Source organism: Podarcis bocagei, assembly GCF_964188305.1.
Source record: "Podarcis bocagei genome assembly, chromosome: 4".
Lineage (NCBI taxonomy): Eukaryota > Metazoa > Chordata > Lepidosauria > Squamata > Lacertidae > Podarcis > Podarcis bocagei.
The window spans coordinates 75613478-75627199 of NC_138128.1; the positions used below are offsets into that span (position 1 = coordinate 75613478).

Consider the following 13722-nt stretch of genomic DNA (forward strand, 5'->3'; position numbering starts at 1 on the left):
ATAACCGGAGGCTGGCAGGCTCCAACAAGCAAGATGATTCACAGATTGTATTCTACCAATATGAGCTGGTGATCAATAAGCATTCCCCAATGGCTCCCACCAATTCTGGCTTTTTCTTGGGCATCACACTGGGAATATGACTTTTTAATCCCGGAAAAGAGGTTAAAAAGTCTGGGGTTGTCTTATACTCCGGGTATGGCTGCAGTGGGTGGCGGGCTCCGCTCTGCGCCGGAAGGAAGCTGCCTGGCGAAGCCGGCTTAGCATTGCTGGGCAGCTTCGCTGGGCAGTTTCCTCCCGGCGTGGAGTCCACTGCCGCTGCCCAGAGAAGCTGCGGAAGCGTATAAGATGACCTGAGTATCAGAATACCTAAACTAAGTAAATTTAATTTAGTCTAAGTTAAACTGCAAGATGGAGTTAGGCAGTGAACATTGTGGTGGGTTTAGGGGGTGCCCTGGATGACCTGAGTCCCACCTAATTCTTGGGATCCTGTACCCAGTGAGGGTTTAGAATCTAATACAGGAAATTGCTGAAATAGACCAATTTCTTTGTAGGACAATGACCTTAGCTGTCACTTAAGTGTCTTCATCAGGATCCCAAAAGAATAAGCTAGCTGGCAGGAGTCACAACTAAGTGGTGGTGCCCTCTGGGCTAATGGATGGGCCTTCCTCCCACTTCAGATAGCTGCCAGGTGGGAGAACAATAGGTCAGTGTGGTGTGTGTTAGCAGAGCTGGAAGCAGGCTGGAAGCTTTAGACAGGAAGCCATGCTTGATGTGTCCTGGATCCAAAGCTGTGTCTAATGGAGAAGCAAGATCTATTGGGGTTTTAATACTGTGAGCCCCTCCAACTTATGTTCAGGTTGCATGTATGTGTAAACAAAACCTTCTATCCTAAAAACCATAATGTCTACTGACTATCATGAAAAAACAAAACAAAATACTGGGTAAGCACCTGGAACCCCTCAAGTCTCTAACCGCTCAGAAATTGGAGTGAGATGTAAAAATATTTTTAAGCTGCTAACTTTTTAATATACATACAATTTCAAATGCTGCTGCCATGGTACATCAAGGTTTTAAAAAAATGCAACTATGCTTTTAGGATAAGTGATAAGGAGACGCCGGAGTCGCTTCAGCACATTATGTTCACTTGCCCCTTGTTCAATGTGCCACGGGCAAATTTGTTGGGATTAATCATACAGAAGCTAGAGGGTACCCCACCAAAATTCCACCTTGCCCAAATCTTGCAGGATAAGGATATCCATACGACACTGAAAGTGGCTAGGTTCCTGGTCGCTGTCCTTACCCAAAAGCGCTGCCAAGGAGCACTACAAGTTAATTAAGGCGCAGCATGTCATTCCTTCCTTCCATTCCATACTACAGTATTTTATTGTTATAGTGGTGTTTTAGCGGCTGTTTTTTCCCACGTGCAAAAACTGTTATTTATGTCTTGTTTTTATCTGTATGGACCTATGGCCGCAATAAAACTTCTCTCTCTGCTTTTAGGAAACTAAACACTTCTAAAATATTTTATTTTTTATTTACTTCATTTTTTAAAAATAATTCATATCTCATACCTTCTGCATTAAATAAATTATGTTCCCAGGTTGTCTTTCTGGGAAAACAATAGAAGCACTTTAAAAAGAAAATAATAAAATTTAGCATGAATGTAACACAACAAAGTAAAGCGGCAACAATACAGTCATATTGTCTATTTAGGTAGAAAAATACCTGGTGCCTAATGACAGTAACAGCATCACCAGACTACCTGGGGAGTTTGTGGTATCTTTTTAAAACTATCGTTCCAAAGGTAAAGAGTGGGGTTTTTTGTTTTTGTTTGTTGTTTTAAAAAGGCTGCCTCTCACAGTTCATATGGCAGGGGAGCCCAGAGAAAGACCTCTGGTGATAAATTCAGTGCAAAGGTAGATTGGTGTGCAGAAGGTGGCCCAACAGGTATTTCGTCCTAGACTGTTTGGTGCTGTAATGGCTCAGACTAACTCTTAGAACTGGGGTTGAGAGCCAATGGATAGGGCTGGGCAATATCTAGTATTCAACGCTGCAATACATCACCAGCTAAACATCACGATATATCAATATATCACAATGTCTGAAATAAAGATGGAGCTACGGAGAGGCATTGGTTGGCTTCATGGTTTTTTCTGCACACGCGCACACAGACACACCATGATTCACAATATTTTGTAGGACCAAAAATTATGAAACCCATATCATGATAGGGACTTCAAACCAGTTTTGGATGCTGTATCGCCCACCCCTACCAGTGGAGTTGTTGCAATACATGCCAAGATATGACCTCGCTACAGTATCTGAACTGTCTTCAACAGCCAATGGCTCAGGCAGGGCAAGACTTTTTGGCTAAAGTTTGGGGCCCCACAGCCCATGGGCCCCAAAATGACTACTCAGAGACAGTGGCTGATGATACTGAAAGAAAGCAAATAGGTATTTGCTAAGAAAGGATGCAGAAACTGGAACTTTCTTATCAGACACATGCCTAGTTCCAACAATCTACACCATTTTCCCTGTGTTTTTTTTTATTTCTGTGCTCTTTCTTTGAAGACAAAACCCAGCCTGGACAGGCAGCACAGAAATGAAAGTGGGTTTGGAGAAGAGAAGCTGCCTGACCCTTTTCCCTCTAGTTATTTTTCAGCTCAATCCCACTCTACCCCACTTTTTCTTTTCCACTCAGGGCAACAGTGGAAGGGGATATGGAGAAGATAAGAACCAGAAGGAAAAAGGGTTAAGCAATTTCTCTCTGCCTACAATTCTTCAGCTTCTATTCATAGTCTGTCTAGGCTAATTTGAAAGAATCAGAAAGGGAGAAAAAAGTTTAATGTGCAGTTTCAGCCTTCAAAGTAGATGCTTGTCTATGCCTTTCCTTATATACATTAATCATGAGAGTGACTTTCAGAAGATTTCCTAATTCCCCAAAAGCAGCATGGCAAAAACTGCCTAAAGTTGTCTCTTGTAAGCAGTTTCTGGATCCAATATTGCGGCTGTTCTATCAGAGCAATCCTCCTGTGGAAGTCGGGGCTATTATTTATTATTTATTATTTATTATTACTTGTTGCAGAAGGGCACCTGCATTCATAAAATGTTAATCATTGCTGTTACACAAATGCCTTTGCTGAGCCCCGAAGATAAGAGATTATTAGTCAAAGCCATGTGCCTTACCAAAGGCACAAATGAGCTCATAACACTAAAATGCAAAGAAACCTAAAATGGCAAAAAGGAAACAAAACCCTACCACATTTCCATAGATAACACAAATCTCTGCCCCTTACAGCATTTTGAACCAAGAAATAAAGAAATCACAAGTGGAATGTAAAAGAATATATCACCATTAATTGTTCTTCATTCATTTCTCACTAGTAATTGCACTTGTTATCATTGGATAACATATCGACAAGTTCACATTCCTTCTGTTTCCTTAATCTCAAATACAAAAAGAAACTTTCAAAAAATGAATCACTAGATCCTGGGAATCTATATAACCGTTGTATATAATATTGCAATGTACAGGCTTCTCACAACCTCAATGCATCATCAACAATAGCACATTTTGGCAGACGTTTGGAGCAATGGAAAAGATTCCCATATTGTGAGCATCTGTTCTGCAAAGCCATTAGCATTGCTTCTGCTTCCTAAAAGAAGCTCTGCAGTCCAATCCTATGCACATTTAGTTAAAAGTGAGCCCAGTTAAAGAAATCTTTCTGCAATGATTTCTTTGAAAGTTAAATAACCTCGCCTAAAAAATAGAAAAAGACAAACAGCTGTCAGATTCACTGGAGGCAGCCTCCCCAGCTTCCTACTCAAAGGAAAGCCCAGGTGAGAATGCCATGGGGATTTCAGGAAAAGGGAGCACTCAAGAAAGCTGCAGAATACAACCCAGTGAATATATTTACAGCATGAAAGGACACTCACAAACCCTTCAGCTTCCTTGAAAGTACATTAAGTGCAACAAAAACTGCAATCCCCATCCATGAGATTTTCATTCAATTATTTCCTCCCCTTTGATTTTTTTTTTAAATGTAGTTTCTTATGTCACTAACTGAAGAAGTGGAGTGGAGTAGGTAAAGCATGGGAGATGCTTTCAGTGCAGTATTACTCCTGATAGTTGTGTCCAGCAGTGTTTGGAGGGCCCAGGGGCAGATTCTACCACAAAACTTGTTGCCTCAGCTAATGTGTATGGCTAAGAAACTCCATGTAGCTGAGGAAGAAGAGGGAAACAGATAAATAAAGCAGCTTGCTTTATTGGCAACTGGGCCAAAACAGCCAACCAAAGTAGGTAGGCAGTTTTGTCTCATTTTCTAGTTTGCAACCACAGAGAAAGGACACCTCTTATGCTTCCCATCTCCATAAGTTTCAGTATGATGCTGGTGTCATACAATAAACCGTATCAAGAGGAAAAAACATAAAAGAATAAAATAGAATTAAAAATTCACATAAATTGTACCTGATGTCAATAGGATGGATGAATCGAATAGATCCAACTAGGAACTCTTCACGCAGGTTTTCTTCACAAAGTGCAGTCAAACTATGGCGCTCGCTCCCACAGGAGGCACTGATGGCCACCAATTTGGATGGCTTTAAAAGAGGACTGGACAAATTCATGGAGGAGAGGGCTACTGATGGCTACTAGCCACGACAGCCATGCTCTGCCACCGCAGCTGGAGGCAGCAAATGCTTCTGAATACCAGTCTCTGGAATCCACAGGAGAGAGGAGTGCTCTTGGGCTCGAATCCAGCTTGCAGGTTTCCCAGACATCTGGCAGGCCTCTGAAAACAGGATGCTGGACTAGATGGGCCACTGGCCTGATCCAACAGGCTCTTTTTATGTTCTTATCTTTATCATGTTGAACTGTTTGCGCTGATTGTATCTAGCTGATCCCTCAGCAACAAAGAATCATTAATATGAAGAACTATGCAAGGAATGATGGCAAATGGGAACCATGCCAGGAGAGTCGCTACCTGTTTAATTCTTCAGCACTCCTACAATTTTGAGAATTAGTTCAGAAATGTGTTTAGCTAATGTCCCCACGATTGCATTAAGAGAAATATATACTACCAATTTCGTTTAATGAAACGCTGGGAATGTTACAATTCCCTGACTTAGTTTAATGCTCTTAAAGACATGTGCACATTATCCACAGCAAAGCTAACGACAAATTCTGTCTCTCTCTAGATGATAGTTAATTGTTAGTGATGGAATAAATTCATGGCTGATTATCCTGTATCCAGGCAACTTAAAAATAAATGCACAAGCTTATTTCATCTCTTATTCACCAGTGCAGGAAATACAGTGCAGGTTCCACAGTATGTCAGCTCTCAGAGGTATTGCACATTAGCTTGATAGACTATATTAAGACTAATATGCATTGGAAGTGAGATCGCAACAAGACCATTTTGCTTAAATGCGATGAACCCCAGGATACCTGGCTGCTACTTTAAGCCCAAAAAGCTTACTTCTGATGATTGCTTTAATTTCCAGTGTCTCTGGAACTGTCCAATGTCATATTTTTAAAAAGGAAATGTTACAAAATCACTATGGATCCAGACAGAGTTTCCATGAGTGGAACTTCACTTATGGAACACTTTTTTTAAAAAAAGATTAGCTGAAAATGGGGCTGAACCAACTTCTGATTGAACATGTGTGAAAATGACATCAAATGGAAATAGAAGGATCCATAACTACTCTAGACAGTGTGGAAGGTGGCACGGGAGGCTGTAGGAAGAACAGGCAAAAACAGCTCCCCTTTTCCCTTTCCTTTGGAGAAGGAGCCTTTTTAGGGCAACTCTGGATACAACCCAATGCAAGTTAATAGGTGCTGCAGTCCAAATTTCTGTAAAACAAAGTACTGGTGATTTTGCTGTTTTTTTAGATTTGTGGGACTCCAGAAATGAAAACAACTTGAAAGAAGAGAACTATTTTATATGCAGTTTCTCGACAGTTGTCAAGGGCAGAAAGTAAAATAATCCAACATCTTTGTCTCCCACATCTTCACACAGATTCCAAGCCTCCATTTCGGGCAATATGAGAAAGTCCCGGTTACTTCATAATCCAAGGTTGTTGTTGATTTAGATGAAAAACAAATGTTCAAGGCAATGAGGCTCCACAGATCATAACAGGTTCTGTCTTATTTCCTCAGGTGGGCATCATCAGCATGAGGTCACATTGGCTGGTCCCTCCCCTTAGGGTAGGAAGCATCAGCACAGGATTGCAATGGTTGGTCCCTTCCATTCAAACAGACAGCATTAGTACAATGTCACAATGGATGACTGCTCCCCTTGAGGCAGGAAACATCAGCACTAGGTCACAATGGCCAGCCTGCCTTCTTGAGGCAGGGAGCAAGCATGAAGGCACGTTGGTCAGGGCTGTATCTCATGAAAGCAGGCTTCATCAGACCGTGGGCACAAGGCAAGCAGAATCAGGAGCACACTCATTCTCGGTGAGAAAAGCTATGCAAGAGCACATGAGCAAAGTCTCTCTCTTCCAGAGGTGGGTGGCAGATGATAAGACAACATAATGGACACCAGCATCTCTCTCACTCAAATCAGCAGCAATATTTGGTTGGAAAAGCTGTAAGCAAAAAGAAGAGAAGTTAGCAGGTAGACACCCCCACTATTATGCAAAAGAATGCTTAAAAAACAAACCGTCTGGCAAGCCCCTCTCCATTTATTTATTTTGTCTCTATGAATCTCAGCGGACAGATTTAATCATGCTGCATGCCCAAAAAGAGCTGATGTGGTGTCAGGGAAGCAACCTGCCCCTGCTCTTGTCCCAAGGGTCTATAGAGGTGTGTCACTCCCACACAGCCCTACTGAGGGATGCAAAGGGTTTAAAACTGACTGTGAAAATTAACAAGGGAGAAGTCACACTGTCAACACCTATTCCTCGTCCTCGTCTCTCCCCCATCCATCCATCATTTTGTTTTCCCCATTTTCATTTGTCATCATTTTGTGTCTTTTTAAAAATAAAATGTTTCTATACTTTATTATATTACATAATACTTCAAATAGATAATTATACACACATATTCTATTACTTAGAAAAACAAAATCCTGCCAAGACTTAAATTTTCAATAATGAACAAAAACATGTCCATCTCTCAGCAAACAAAATCTGAATACTCGCATTTCTCATATGAATCAAGTTGGTTAATTTGTCCATTTCTGCAAGCTCTAAACATTTCAATAATCATTCCCAGATAGATGTGATGTGTGGCTTTTTCCTCTTGTGAACCCACACAATTTTTGTTGTTATTAATAAATGCAAGTCTTTAATAATGAATTTATTTTGGAATATCCTCTGCAATCCAAAATCGACATTGGGCTAAGTCCCTCTGTTAGATCCATCATTTCTGATATAATGCATGTTATTTGCCTCCAAAAAGCATAAGCCAGCTTGGCTGCCCCACCAAATATGAAGCAGATATGCATTTGTGACTGAGCACTTCCAACATTTGAACTGTGTGCCTGAATAAACATTGTCAAGCCTAGCTGGTGTCATATCCCACCGTAATAGCTTGTTACATTGATAGACTCAGGATGGCATTCAACCTCACACTCTTCCAATCATTCCATCTGTGCAAGCATTTCAGCTTGCCAGATAGAACCCCCCTCTCCTCCTCCACGTTCTGGGGCTTCTCCTGACCCCCTTCCTAAATGCAAATAAACCTTCAGGCAGATGGAAGAAAAGGCAGAAGCAGCAGTGACCTGTGTTCCCAGCCTTCCCAATGAGGACTAGAACCACAATGTGCATTCCGAGGGGGTAAGTAACCATGCAGAAAGTAGATATGATAGAATTTTGCCTCCCTCATAACAGAACTGGGGTCATCTAAGAAAGTTTAAAGGTCAGAGATCCAAGATAGACAAGATAATATATATGCACAGAGCACATTGTCCGACTACAGAATTTGTTCTCACAAGATGCAGTGATGGCTGTCAACATGGATGGCTTTAAATGGGATTTGACAAATTTCAGGGAATATAAGGCTATCAGTGACCACTAGTAATGATGACTATATACTCCAGTACCAGCTACTAAAGAAATGTCAGTGGGAGAGTCCTGCTACCTTTTGCTCTGCTTGTGGGCTTCCCATTGGCCACTGTGAAAACAGAATGCTAGACTAGATGGGCCACCAGCACGCCTTGTGCTGTTCCTGTCAAGATTTCTCTTGCATAAAGGCAATTCATCTAAACAACCTGGCATTGTTCTGTAAATTACATGTCAATTTCAAACAGTTCGTGAGCTTTAGTCCAATGAATGAAAACTGAATTGAGTCACAGGGTTAACAAGAAATTCTATACATCTATCTAGAAAGCAGCTGGCTCATTTACCTTTTCTGAGCTAGATAAAAATTCATTTTGCATGTGTGTGTGTACAGATGTGTGTGCTTGATTCAGGTATCATCAGCCAAGCGGTACAAGCAGGCCAAATTCATAATTACAAACTTCAGTGCCATAACTACTAAGGATCATTAGTCTAATTTTTATTCATTTCCCCCATATATCTAAGTGCTATTATCTTAGAAATCTTTACATCTTTTGGGCTCTCTCAGTGTCTGCCTCCTGACATTTATATGGATTATGGTGATCTATGGGTGCTCAAAAAAATTAAAGACGTAGGGATGGGTGAACTCCAAAGGGTGATTTTATATATATGGCCCTCTTCTCAAAGCCTGCTTTATTCCAAAGAGAAATCTCATACATTTGATCTTCCCTAAATAACATGCTACAGAATAGCTTCAAAAGCAAGAAATGAACATGGAAAAGTCTGTTAGTTAAATGATGTATGAAGATGCTCATTTATTACAGATGAAGATGCAGTCCAGACTGAGATGACAATTATAAGCAGGGGCTGTTGATCTCTGAAAGAAAAAATGAAGACACATCCTTATTTGGGGGAGGGAGTGGGGAGCTTACGGTAACTTTACAGAATTTTTCCTTAGGAAGAATATTGGGGAAATGAGTTCTGAACTGATGTTGCAGGAAGATGAGGAGCTTATAGGAACAAGTAGTAGGGCATCTACATTTTTCTAAGTAGGGGATGGCCCCATGCAGCAGTGGTATGTAGTCAGTAGGGGGCCAGTGAGCATGACTGTGGTGCTGGGGGCCATGCTCTTTTTGCTACACAGTCACAAGGGCACACACTACGAGAGATGGGTTAACCCTCCCCTTTCTGCACACCATTCAATTGTTTTGATTACAGGGGGAAACAAAATACAGTAATTGCATTTTTGTCATGAAACAATTATAATGCAACATGACAAAGAACATTTACAACTGGGAAGACCTTATCCTTAAGTTGGATAACTGGGAAGACCTTAAGTTGAGGCAATTATGCCTTCAAATGTCATCCAATTCTGTCAACTGGGAGGGAGGGGTGACACACACACACTTCATGATAGTGAATCGAGGAGCCATTAAGCTTTATTTTTCTGAATTGTGATCCAGATTTGAACTTGAACCAAATCAGGCAGTCCCTTTACTGCTTATGACTTCTCAAATTGTTTTCAAAAGTGCTAAAACAGGGTCAAAACTATATCTTATGCTCAGGCCTTGCTTCTAACCGGTTCATAAGAAACTCAGAACTAAGGTCTTTCAGAATTTTTATGTCCTTACTGTAAATAACATTCTCTCAAATCACGCATTGCATAACCATTCAGCTCATCCGAATTATTTTTTGTCCCTTTTAGAAGAATTTGGAGATGAAATTTTCAGTTAAATTTCTTCTTCCAAGTATCATCTTCAAAAACTAGGGTTTAAAATGAACTATTGTTCAAAAATTCAGTATCTAGATCGCTGCTGGTCGTTGATTCATATTTAAATGCAATTGTACTAAACAATTTATAATAATATCTCTAGTATAGAGGTACATTATGTGCATATGATTGCAGCCTACATTATTTTATGTTTTTGTCACTTTTAGATATCTTCCTTTTTCACATTGGGGCTTCATTTCTATAACTTATTGTAAAAAGAAACAAATCTCTCATGTCACAAAATGCATGACAATGAAAAATAAAACAGCGTTGAGTTTGAATTGTTTAAGTGTTACTATTGCTCTGAATGTTGATTTTAACTTGGACATTTGTCAAAGGAAATGATAGTGAAACATGATGTGTAAATTTACTATTTTCACTCTAAAAATGAAATGATGCACACTGACAGGAGAAACTGCACAGACGGAACTTTGTAGGACGTTTTGCCATGGCAATTGCTGCCAAATATTCAAGCCAGTATTCAGCTTTTAAAAAGCAGCTTCTCTGTTCAGCTGAATGAACTGCTGCAAGACACAGGATGAATCTCTGCCTGAGAATGCAGTTCTTACACATGAAAATGTTTTACTACCCCCTTTCAAATCATTTGTGGGGAGGGTGGACTACGATTTTTTTCAGGCTTGCTCATCTCTTCACACTAACAAACCAAGATGTTGGCTTGCTTGACTCATAAGACCTGCAAAATGTGTGCTACTAATGTATTCTCCTTCCTAGCACTTTTTTTTCCTGAAGCCTAAATAACTGCAGAAACCCTATCGTCCAGAATTTAGTTTATACCAAATTACTCCTGTCTAATAATATTTCTCTTTTTATGTAACATAGTAGAGCAATTTAAAAGATTATAGTCTTGAACCAGAATGATTACATATTGGGAACATTTCGTTTGGTTTTGTTCTTGCAGCATTTCTGTGGCAAGGGAGGGAGGGAGAGAAGATAGAAAAAGCTGAGGGTGCTGAGAAATAGGCAACAGCAAACAATACTTCAAACTGCAAGGTAAACAGTATTTTTTATTACTTATTCAAACAAACAAATGTATTTTAAAATTCAGTGATGTTAAAACATACACTAGGTGAAATTTATGCTGTAATTAAAAACTAATTGCCACTGTTATTTTTAAGTTGCTAATTCTATTTCTTGCTTATTTGTGCATGCGTGGCATTGGATTGATCAGATAAGCAGTCAAGCTTCTTTTTAAAGAAACCACTTTTATTAATATCAGATATATGGAAAGTGATGATGCCTTGAAGATTTCATATCTGTTACATTTTATCCCCCAAAGGAGCAAGAGTGGGTAACTTAGCTAAGATTTTCTTCTTAGTGTCTTGCTAATCTATCTGTAAAATAGAGGAGGTCAAGCGGTAAACAGGGGTTTATGAATCTGTCAGTTTTCTGATTTCTCTCAGATGCTTATTTTTCCAATATGAAATTCAGTGCTTCATGTTTCTGCATCCCCATTTCTATGATTTTTTAAAAGTCCTCCCAAATGATTTATCAGCTTTTTACTAAGTTTTAAAAGGTAAAGGTAAAGGACCCCTGAGAGTTAAGTCCAGTCACGGACAACTCTAGGGTTGCGGCGCTCATCTCGCTTTACACGTCGAGGGAGCCGACGTTTGTCCGCAGACAGTTTTTCTTTTTTTTTTTTAATAAAGTTTTATTGCTTTTTTCCAGGGTAAAAGAAAGGTATATCATCCATAGCACATCAAAAGCAGTTTTACAGAAAAGAAAAGAAGTTATAAGAGAAAAAAAAGAAAAGATTCACATTTTTCACATCCATTTTCATGATCGATCAGACTTCCCCACGTCCCCCATCCCCTGTTTTCTTTACAATAAAAATAAACAGCAAATTAATACCTTATTTCATATGTTTTTGTGTTTTCCTTTAGTTATATAGTCCACAATTTATACATTTCGAAATCTTAACTTAATTTTCAACATTTACCAAATTCAATACTGAAGCATGTTTTTCCAGAACATTTAGCAAATTCTCAACATTCATATAGCTTATAATATTTTTGTAAATAGTCCTTAAATTTCTTCCAGTCCTCTTCCACGGCGTCTTCTCCCAGGTCTCGGATTCTGGCTGTCATTTCAGCTAATTCCATATAGTCCATCAGCTGCAAGTGCCATTCTTCCAGCGTGGGTAACTCCTGTGCCTTCCAGTGTTTAGCTATAAGAATTCTTGCTGCTGTGGTTGCATATAGAAAGAAAGTTCTATCTTTTTTTAACACTCTCTGGCCCACAATGCCCAGGAGGAAGGCCTCTGGTTTCTTGTGAAAGGTGTATTTAAACACCTTTTTCAACTCGTTATAGATCATTTCCCAGAAGGCCTTCACCCTCGGGCATGCCCACCAGAGGTGAAAAAAGGTTCCCTCAGCTTCCTTACATTTCCAACATTTATTGTCAGACAAATGATATATCTTTGCAAGTTTGACTGGGGTCATGTACCACCTGTATACCATTTTCATGATGTTTTCCTTTAAGGCAGTACATGCCGTAAATTTCATACCGGTGGTCCATAACCTTTCCCAGTCTTCAGACATAATGTTGTACCCGATGTCTTGTGCCCATTTTATCATAGCTGATTTAACTATCTCATCTTGAGTGTTCCACTTAAGCAGCAAATTATACATTCTTGAAAGCACTTTCGTCTTAGGTTCAAGTAATTCTGTCTCTAATTTTGATTTTTCCACCTGGAAACCAATTTTTTTGTCTTTTTTAAAAGTCTCTAAAATTTGGGCATAATGAAACCAATCTCGCACCTTTCCTTTCAGTTTTTCGAAACTCTGCAACCTCCAAGTGTCACCATCTCTTTCAATTATCTCACAATATTTCAACCAGCCAGTCTCCATATTACGAAATTTTACGGCCTTAGCCTCTACCGGTGATAACCACCTTGGAGTCTTACTTTCGAATAAGTCTTTGTATTTAGTCCAGACAATAAGTAGAGCTTTCCTGACAATATGGTTTTTAAACAGTTTATGAGACTTTGCCTTGTCGTACCAGAGATATGCATGCCAACCAAAAGCATTGCTATGCCCTTCCAGATCTAGGACATCAGTGTTTTCTAACAAAAACCAATCTTTCAACCAGCAGAGGGATGCAGCTTCATAGTACAGTCTTAGGTCCGGCAGGGCAAACCCCCCTCTTTCCTTTGCATCTGTTAATATTTTAAATTTTATTCGGGGCTTTTTGCCCTGCCAGACAAACTTCGCAATGTCCCTCTGCCACTTTCCAAAACATTCCACTCTGTCCACGATCTGAAGGGTTTGAAACAGAAACAACATTCTTGGCAATACATTCATTTTGACTGCAGCTATTCTGCCCGACAAGGTAAGTCTCAGTCTCGACCATGTTTCTAAATCCTTTTTGATTTCCGACCAACATTTTTCATAATTATCTTTAAACAAATTCAAATTTCTCCCAGTCAGGTTAACCCCCAGGTATTTCACTTTTGGAACAACATTTAATTCTGTTTCCTTCTGAAACCCATCTATTTCTGAAGGTGTCAAGTTTTTAGCCAAAACCTTGGTTTTTTGTTTGTTCAGCTTAAATCCCGCCACCCGACCAAATTCAGAAATTAGTTCTAAGGCTCTTTTTGTACTAGCTTCTGGCTCCTGTAATGTCAAAACCAGGTCATCTGCAAAGGCCTTCAATTTGTATTGTTTTTCCCCGACCTGTATTCCTTCCACCCGCTGGTCCTTCCTAATCATATTCAGCAACACCTCCAGGACAGAAATAAATAACAAGGGTGATAAGGGGCACCCCTGTCGTGTCCCTTTTTCAATTTTAAACTCCTCAGTCACCACGTTGTTTACTATCAATTTAGCTTTTTGCTCTGAATAGATTGCTTCAATACCATTTTGGAACGCCCTTCCCACTCCCATCCCTTCCAAATTTTTCTTCATAAATTTCCAAGATATGTTATCAAA

At 39.7% G+C, this 13722-nt stretch overlaps 1 protein-coding gene across 8 annotated transcripts in view; it reads right to left on the reverse strand.

Moving 5' to 3' along the window:
- LOC308585315 (uncharacterized protein) overlaps positions 1 to 13722 on the reverse strand; it is a 472994-nt gene that overhangs the window by 149416 nt on the left and 309856 nt on the right. For all 8 annotated transcript variants that reach the window (XR_014007225.1, XR_014007226.1, XR_014007227.1 and 5 more), the window contains one exon: positions 4469 to 6591. The gene's annotated coding sequence lies outside the window, so the exon portion shown is untranslated. The remainder of the gene's footprint in view (positions 1 to 4468; positions 6592 to 13722) is intronic.